At 46.3% G+C, this 7,969-nt stretch overlaps 1 protein-coding gene across 10 annotated transcripts in view; it reads right to left on the reverse strand.

The window, feature by feature from the left end:
* Nucleotides 1–7,158, reverse strand: part of WDR47 (WD repeat domain 47) — a 77,476-nt gene extending 70,318 nt beyond the window's left edge. For 4 of the 10 annotated variants that reach the window (XM_009001822.5, XM_002751167.7, XM_035252356.3 and 1 more), the window contains exon 1: nt 6,914–7,158. The gene's annotated coding sequence lies outside the window, so the exon portion shown is untranslated. Of the gene's footprint in view, nt 1–5,335; nt 5,368–6,572; nt 6,622–6,913 lie in introns of those variants that run through there. The other 6 variants (XM_035252360.3, XM_035252359.3, XM_054236623.2 and 3 more) reach the window with 3 other exon arrangements.
* Nucleotides 7,159–7,969: the final 811 nt, after the last annotated feature.

The raw sequence follows: 7,969 nt of genomic DNA on the forward strand, positions 1-7,969 counted from the left end.
GAAACCCCATCTCTACTAAAAATACAAAAATCAGCTGGGCATGGTGACAGGCGCCTGTAGTCCCAGCTACTTGGGAGGCTGAGGCAGGAGAATCATTTGAACCTCGGAGGTGGAGGTTACAATAAGCCAAGGTTGTGTCACTGACTCCAGCCTGGATGACAGAGCAAGACTTCCTCTCAAAAAAAAAAATACAAAAATTAGCCAGGAGTGCCAGTCAGGCGTGGTGGCTCACACCTGTAATCCCAGCACTTTGGGAGGCCAAGGCAGGGAAATCACAAGGTCAGGAGTTCGAGACCAGCCTGGCCAATGTGGTGAAACCCCATCTCTAATAAAAATACAAAAATTAGTCAGGCATGGTGGCATGCGCCTGTAGTCCCAGCTACTCTGGAGACTGAGCCAGGAGAATTGCTTGAATCCAGGAGGCGGAGGTGGCAGTAAGCTGAGATCATGCCACTGCACTCCAGCCTGGGTGATAGAGCAAGACTCCCTCTCAAAAAGGAAAAAAAAAAAATAGCAGAACGTAGTGGCGTGCGCCTGTAATCCCAGTGACTCAGGTGGCTGAAATAGGAGAATCACTTGAACGCAGGAGGCGGAGGTGGCAGTAAGCCAATACCGCGCCACTACACTCTAGCCTGGATAACAGAGAGAGACTCCATCTCAAAAAATAAAAATGTAAAATGTAAATCTTCCAATCAACAGAAACTTGCCACAAACAATGTTAAGAGACAACAAAGCACAAAGTAGGACTAAGTAAAACACACATGAAGAGTTAAAAGGTTATTATCTAGAGCATATAAATAACATCTTCAAATCAATACCCTCAACAAAATTCCAGCTAAAAATGAGCAAAAAATAAAGACAATTCATAAAAGAACTATGAATCCCAATAAATTTATGAAAAGATGCTCAACTTCAATAATAGCCTTATTACAAGGTACCAACACGCTCACTACCACAGCACACGTAATAAAATGAGGTACCATTTATGCCCTACCAGTTTTGAAATAGAAAAAAAGAAGACCTGATAATATCTAGTTTTGGCAAGAGTGTGGGTAAATGCCCTCATATACCGTTAAGAATGTAAACTGGAATGTGTTTTTTGAGAGAATTTGACAGCATGAAATTTTTACCTACAAAAATGTTAGCTGAGGGTGGTGGCTCCTGCCTGTAATCCCAGCACTTTGGGAGGCCAAGGTGGGTGGGATCACCTGAGGTCAGGAATTTCAGACCAGCCTGACCAACATAGTGAAACCCCATCTCTACCAACATTACAAAATCATTCCAGCATGGTGGCACATGCCTGGAATCCCAGTTACTTGGGAGGCTGAGGCAGGAGAATTGCTTGAACCTAGGAGGCAGAGGCTGCAGTGAGCTGAGATTGTGCCACTGACTTCCAGCCTGGGCAACAAGAGGGAAACTCCGTCTCAAAAAAATAAATAAATAAAATTAAATGCATATACCCTTTGACTACCCAATTCCAATTCTTATATAGATATGTAGATATAGATGTGCAGGACTGTGTTGTTCTTTTTTTTAAATTTATTTATTTTACTTTAGGTGCATACTACATCTGGCATTTCTCCCCACCCTCTCCTCCCTTCCTCCCTCCCCAGCCCCCAATGTCTCTCCCCTACCCCTGTGCAGTTGCCCCCAGTGTGTGATGTTCCTCTCCCTAAGTAAATGTGTTCTCATTGTTCAACACCCACCTATGAGTGAGAACATACAGTGTTTGGCTTTCTGTTCTTGTGTCAGTTTGCTGAGAATGATGGTTTCCAGATTCATCCAAGTCCCTACAAAGGACATGAACTCATTGTTTTTTATGGCTGTGTAGTATTCCATGGTGTATATGTACCACATTTTCTTTGTCCAGTCTATCATTGATGGGCATTTGGGTTGGTTCCAGGTCTTTGCTATTGTACACAGGGCCGCAATGAATATACGTATGCATGTGTCTTTATAATAGAACAATTTATAGTTCTTTGGGTACCAATTCCAATTCTTATAGACACCCAGCCTGCAAAAATACTTGCAAATACAAAAAGATACATATATAAAGATGTTCCCTGCAAATTTATTTGTAATAGAGAAAAACTAGAAATAAATTGAACTCTCATTAATAACAAAATTGGCAAATAAAGTATGGTAAGCTCATACTCTAAGGCCAGGAGCAGTGGCTCACTCCTGTAATCCTAGCACTTTGGGAGGCCGAGACAGGTAATCATGAGGTCAGGAGTCTGAGATGATCCTAGCCAACATGGTGAAACCCCATCTCTATTAAAAATACAAAAAGTAGCTGGGCATGGTGGCATGCACCTGAAGTCCAAGCTACTTAGGAGGCTGAGGCAGGAGAATTGCTTGAACCCAGGAGGCAGAAGTTGCAGTGAGCCAAGGTCACACCACTGCACTCCAGCCTAGGTGAGAGCAAGACTAGGTCTCAAAAAAAAAAATTTACACTATAGGAGTCCCCAACCCTCAGGTCACAAGTCAATACCAATCCATGGCCTGTTAGGAACTGAACTGCACAGCAGGAGGTGAGATGCAGGCACGTGAGCATTATTTCCTGAGTTCTGCCTCCTGTTAGATCAGCAGTGGCATTAGATTCTCATGGGCACACGAACCCTACATAGAAGAGATCTAAACTGTAGTTTCCTTATGTGAATCTAATGCCTGATGATCTGAGGTATAACGGTTCATCCTGAATCCTCCAGTTTGAGGAAAAATTTTCTTCCAGGAAGCCAGTAAACCAACCAGTCCCTGGTGCCAAAAAGGCTGGGGACTGCTGCTATAGAATACTAGTGCAGCAATGTATATCTACGCATCCTAAAAAGGAAAAGTACATCATACAGTAGTATAGCTATCAATAAATATTTGTTGAATGAATGAATATAAACAGGCCCATTTATTTAAAAAGGGAGAGGCATGATATCTCTGTGTTTAAATAAATATACAAAGAAAAGTCTCAGGCCAGGCACAATGGCTCATGCCTATAATCCCAGCACTTTAGGAGGCTGAAGTCAGAGAATAGCTTAAGCTCGGGAGTTCCAGACCAGCCTAGGCAACATGGCAAAACCCTGTCTCTACAAAAAACAAAAAATTAGCTCAGAGTGGTGGTGCACACCTGAGGTTCCAGTTACTCAGGAGGCTGAGGTGGGAGAATTGTTTGAGTCTGGGTAGTGGAAGCTGCAGTGAGCTGACACTGCACGACTGCACTCCAGCCTGAGCCAAAGAGTAAGACCCTATCTCAAAAACAAACAAACAAAAACACACATACACCAAAAAGAAACGTCTGCAATGATGCATGCCAAATTGTTCAGTGTGGTTATCTCAGAAGAGAGGAATGGGATTGAGGTGTAAGGCAGGGATCTAGGAGGAGAAAAGGGTTGAAGAGACTTTTTATTTTTTACTCTTTGTAGTTTGACTATCGGAAGAGTTAACAACCAACATATATTCATGCATTATTTGTATGTTAATACCTACAATTCTTACATGAATACGATTTTCATTTTATTTATTTTTTTTTTTTTGAGACAGAGTCTCACTCTGTCACTCAGGCTGGAGTGAAGTGGCAAAATCTTGGCTCACTGCAACCTCTGACTCCTGGGCTCAAGTGATTGATTCTCCTGCCTCAGCCTCCCGAATACCTGGGATTACAGGCATCTGCCACCATGCACCGTTATTTTGTATTTTTAGTAGAGATGGGGTTTTACCACACAGGCGTGAGACACCGCACATAGCCAATTTTTAATTTTGTATCCTTTTTTTTTTTTTTTTAAGAAAAGGAGTTGGCTGGGTGCAGTGGTTCACGCCTTTAATCCCAGCACTTTGGTAAGCTGAGGCAGGTGGATCACCTGAAGTCAGGAGCTGGAGACCAGCCTGACCAACCAACATGGAGAAACCCTGTCTTAGCCGGGTGTGGTGGCCCTTGCCTGTAATTCCAGCTACTCGGGAGGCTGAGGCAGGAGAATCGCTTGAACCCAAGAGGTGGAGGTTGCAATGAACTGAGATCACGCCATTGCACTCCAGTCTGGGCAACAAGAGCAAAACTCCATTAAAAAAAAAAAAAAAAAAAAGAGAGAGAAAGAGTCTTACTATGTTGCCCAGACTAGAGCACAGTTGCTATTCTCAGGCCTGATCATAGCACATTACAGACTCAAACTCCTGAGCTCAAGTGATACTTCTGCCTCAGCTTCTTGAGTAGCTAAGACTACATGCCAGCTCGCCTGGCTCCATTTTTAATTTTAAAGCAAAAAAGAACTATGAAGATGAAAACTATATATATATATATTTAAGGATTAGATCTCAAAGGTTCTAATCTATATCAAGGTACCAACTAGAGTAAAATCCCCAAAACAGGATTAACTGCTTTGTTTACAATGCAAAAAGTACTGGGTACTATTTTAGGATCTTACATTCATTGTTTAACTGATCCTTACAAAAACCATTCTTGACCATAACATAGCTTCTAGATCCTTTCCCATTCCTGTCACCCTCCTCTAAATATTTGTTAATCTCCTTTTTTTTTTGAGACAGAGTCTCACTGTCGCCCAGGCTGGAGTGCAGTGGTAAGCTCAATCTCAGCTCACTGCAACCTCCCCTCCTGGGTTCAAGCGGTTCTCTTGCCTCAGGCTGAGAAGCTGGGATTACAGGTGTGAGTCACCCTGCCTGGCTGGCATAAATCCTTTTTTAAGGATATCTTTTCACTTGAACAGAAACTCAACATAGAGAAAAATTAGTTGAAATATGCAAGTTTTGGCTATTCAGTGTAATAGTCTCATAACTAGAGTATCCTCAGGTGTCGGCCAGCATTGAATTTGGAATCTGAAGACCTGGGTTCAAGTCTTCTGTTCAAAAATAATATACAGGGTCAGGTGTGGTGGCTCATGCTTGTAATCAGGCTGAGGCAGGTAGATCACCTGAGGTCAAGAGTTCGAGACCAGCCTGGACAACATGGTGAAACCCCATCTCTACTAAAAATACAAAAATTAGCTGGGCGTGGTGGTGGGCATCTGTAATCCCAGCTATTTGGGAGGCTGAGGCAGGAGAATCACTTGAACCTAGGAGGTGCAAGCTGCAATGAGCCAAGATCATGCCACTGCCCTCCAGCCTGGATGACAGAGTGAGACTCGGTCTCACAAAAAAAAAAAAAAAAAGTAATCAACAATGCCTTCCAAAATTCGTTGAACTCAAAGCCCATTCTCAGATTAAAACAATAGCAAGCATTATCATCATTTTACAGAATGAGAAATCAGTCAATGTTAGGGTCAGTAGCTCTTTCAAGAATGCAATCAGTAGCAAAACAAAGCTCAAATCCAGATAATCTGATTTTTCAGCTTACCGATCTACTAAGGAAAACTTCACATCTTCTAATACCTAAAGCATATATTAAACATTTTACATGCTGTCCATTAAATAACTGATAAAGTCTGTTTCACAAAAAGGAAAAGAGGTTGAACACCATTATGTAAGTAGTAAGAAGATAGTACCCCTGTTCTCTTATGATACATTTTTAATATTACTTTGTTTTAAGGAAGAAAAAAAACAGGAAGTGGACGAGTGGGAACTAAACACAGGTTAAAATTTTTTTCATCTTCATAACAGCATCCAAATTTAAGGGTTTGGGTTTTGGCTTTTTCACCTAACAATATACTGTTGTGGCTTACTTGACTTTTCCATTACCGTGTAATAATGTTTCCTTCCTATTGGAAGCAATCTACCCTAACCTCCTAAACCTAAGGTAGAATTATTCATTTCATCTTCTTTCTAAATGAGACCTCGAAAATATGCCATATAAAGAAAATGGGCTCTTAGGCATTTCTCCTTCCTAGTTAAACGTCAATGCAACATATGCCAACACTGGACACAAAAAAATTGCTACTTGGATTCACTGTGAAAAAAGATGTATAGCATTTTTTAAACCTACACGCTAATTTCTGTGCCATTAACTTTTTGAGGTATTCTACGGAGTCTACAACAAAGAGAGAAATAAGAATTAGGATCGCAACCTATGAATCTGGGTGGAACAAAGACTTCTCCTTTCATTATGCAGAGACAACCAAGTTGCCAAAAAAAAAACAAAAAAGAAAAGAAAAAACGGTCCCTTCCCATACCATGCACGGTTACTAACTGCACGTTTGGGTACAGAGAAGGAAAAATCATCTGGTCAAAAGCCCAAATGCTGCTCCGGCCTCCCCTCGCCCCTGCCCCCTTTGCCCAAGGCCTCGCCTCAGAGCTAGAGTCCCAATATTTTTCTCCCCAATAAAGGGAAGCGGCTTAACCCTTTGAGTTCAAAAACGTTGCGTTCTACGCAGGCGCCCCTCCAGCCCAATCCCTGTTCTAAATCGAGTGGCTGCCCCTCTTCCCGACCACACCCAGACCCCCAAAGGCCTGCTACCATAGACCTTGATGTAAGAAAGGCCAAACCCGGACCCCGCGGGGCTCCCAGCGCCGCCGCTCCCTCTCCTCCTCCCGGCCAAGGCGTGCCCAGAAAGGGACGCGAGCGCTCCCCTCAGTTCTCGCACCCGGCCAAGGGGCGAGGAAGGAAGAATCGGCGCGGCGGCGAGATGGGCACGGACCTCGCGCTAACTTGCTGCTCAGTGCCAGGGCGAGGGGCGTCGCTTTGCCCCCAGAATCCGACTGGTAGTGTGGGAAAGGTGTGGTCCAGGAGCGGTGGCCTCGAACCGGGGCCCAGCAGTTCGCAGGTCCTCATCCCGCAATGCTGGGGCCTCACCCACGACCCCAGTTCCCTCCCAGTCCGCACCCAAGCCTACTCAAAACCCCTCTCCGGGACGCAAACACCGTCCTAGGGGCCGCCCGGTCGGAGCCGTGTCAAATAGTGACAGGAGGCGACGGGTGACCATGGCAACCCCAGGTGTGCAGCCGCCCGACCCCGACTCCGCCTCCCGGACTCACTCACCTGGGGGCTCCAGGGCAAGCCCGGAGGAGCGGCGGAGGAGAACGCAGCTAGGAGGCCGGCGGCCAGGGCCCCGGAGCGGCCGGCTCTGGGCTGCGGCGGGAGCGCGAGGGCGGCGGTCTGGCTTTGGCGGCGGTCCTCCCTCCTACCGCCCGCGCGTCAATCCATCAGTTCGGTAGTCCGTCCTTCTCGCGTCCGCCCCTCCCGGCCCGGAGACTGCTCAGCTCAGCCTCTAGCAGACTGCGGTTGTCAAGTGCCGGGGAACTGAGCTCTTACCCGCGAGTAGCAGCCAATCGCTGCGCTTCCCCGAGGCGCCTCAGGACCCCGCCGCGCGGGGCGGCCAGGCAGGTGCCTGAGCCGAAGGGCGCGCCGGCGGGGCAGGGCGGGCCCAAAGCCCAGGCGGACAGGGGCGGGGCGGGAAGGGACGGGGAGGGGAGGGAAGAGGCGGACCCAAAGCCGGAGCGGGGCGGGCCGGGGCGGGCCGGGGTCAGGCTGGGACCTGCTAGGGACCAGCTGTACTAGAGGGAAAAACTGGTGCGGCAATAGCGTGAGAGACCGGTGGCCGGGACGTAAACCCGTAGCCGGCCGGTGACCCCATGTCCCAAAATAGCTCGAACAGGGTTGTCACCTCCTAATAGAGAAGACCTCAGCGCATTAGGATTGACTCTTCATACTCCTCCCCGATAATTCATAAAGGTTAATGAAGTTAGTTTTCCCTTTTTCCCTTCTCTCGCCGCTTTCCCAGGCCCCGCTTCCTCCCTGAAAACTCCAGTAGTTTGTCTCCTTCCTGGTTTCTCATTTTGTAAAACTGATCTGTCTTGAAAGCATTTTTCTTTTTTTCTTTTATTTATTTATTTATTGAGACAGTCTTGCTCTGTCGCCAGGCTGGAGTGCAGTGGCACAGTCTCGGCTTACTGCAACCTCCGCCTCCTGGGTTCAAGCGATTCCTCGGCCTCAGCCTCCCGAGTAGCTGGGACCACAGGCGCGTGCCACCACACTCGGCTATTTTTTTTTGTATTTTTAGTACAGATGGAGTTTCACCGTGTTGGCCAGGATGAT

Source organism: Callithrix jacchus, chromosome 7, assembly GCF_049354715.1.
Source record: "Callithrix jacchus isolate 240 chromosome 7, calJac240_pri, whole genome shotgun sequence".
NCBI lineage: Eukaryota > Metazoa > Chordata > Mammalia > Primates > Cebidae > Callithrix > Callithrix jacchus.